This window comes from Etheostoma spectabile, unplaced genomic scaffold (genome assembly GCF_008692095.1).
Source record: "Etheostoma spectabile isolate EspeVRDwgs_2016 unplaced genomic scaffold, UIUC_Espe_1.0 scaffold273, whole genome shotgun sequence".
In the NCBI taxonomy this organism is placed as follows: Eukaryota; Metazoa; Chordata; class Actinopteri; order Perciformes; family Percidae; genus Etheostoma; species Etheostoma spectabile.
The window spans coordinates 364,857-365,652 of NW_022605577.1; the positions used below are offsets into that span (position 1 = coordinate 364,857).

Sequence of the window (796 nt, forward strand, 5' to 3'; positions counted from 1 at the left end):
ATATAATCTCTCCACCTAGTCCTAGGTCTTCCCCGGGGCCTCCTCCTATGGAGCTAGAATTGTTTCTTTATTACGTGAGAGAGAAAAAACAGATCTGAGAGAGAGAGAAAAAAAAAGTTATCGCTGATAGCAAAAACATTGAGAGAAAAAAAAATGTTTGAGAGAAAAGGTTTTCATGCCCATAGCAAAAGAAAATCTCTCAAAATACATTTTTTAAACTTTCAAATATATATTTTTTGCTATCAGTGTGAACAAAATTCTCCAAAAAAAAAGTGTGAAATCTCTCAAAATATTTTTTTTAACTCTCAAATATACATTAAAAAATAAAAACATATATATTTGAGAGTTTAAAATAAGTATTTTGTGAGAGATTTTTTGCTATTGGTATGAAAACGTTCTCAATAAAATATATTTTTGCCATCAGTGTGATAACTTTTTCTCTCAGATCTTTTTATTCTCGCATGTAATAAAGAAACGAGTCTAGCTCCATACCGCCCAGCGGGATGTGGAGATCACCCAGAAACCGTTTTGCACCTCTTTTGGTATTGCTCACACACCAGAAGATTTTGGCAAAACCTCAGCAGATTTATCATTGACCACATCTATAAAGGCTTTGCCTTATTGTGGGAGAATGTTGCATTTTGTTTTTATAGAAATCAAAGTAAAGAAAAGATGTTTTTTTGTTATAAATGTATTAATCCTTTTGGCCAAGTTTCACATCCATAAATGTAAATTCAGCGCTAAATAAAACCTAATTTTATACTGTTTTTCAATGAAGTTGTACATTATATAAATC

The 796-nt window shown here is 31.2% G+C and overlaps 1 protein-coding gene across 1 annotated transcript in view; it reads right to left on the bottom strand.

Annotated features, from left to right (window-relative positions):
- eif1ad (eukaryotic translation initiation factor 1A domain containing) overlaps positions 1-796 on the bottom strand; it is a 4,047-nt gene that overhangs the window by 2,268 nt on the left and 983 nt on the right. The window lies entirely within an intron of this gene.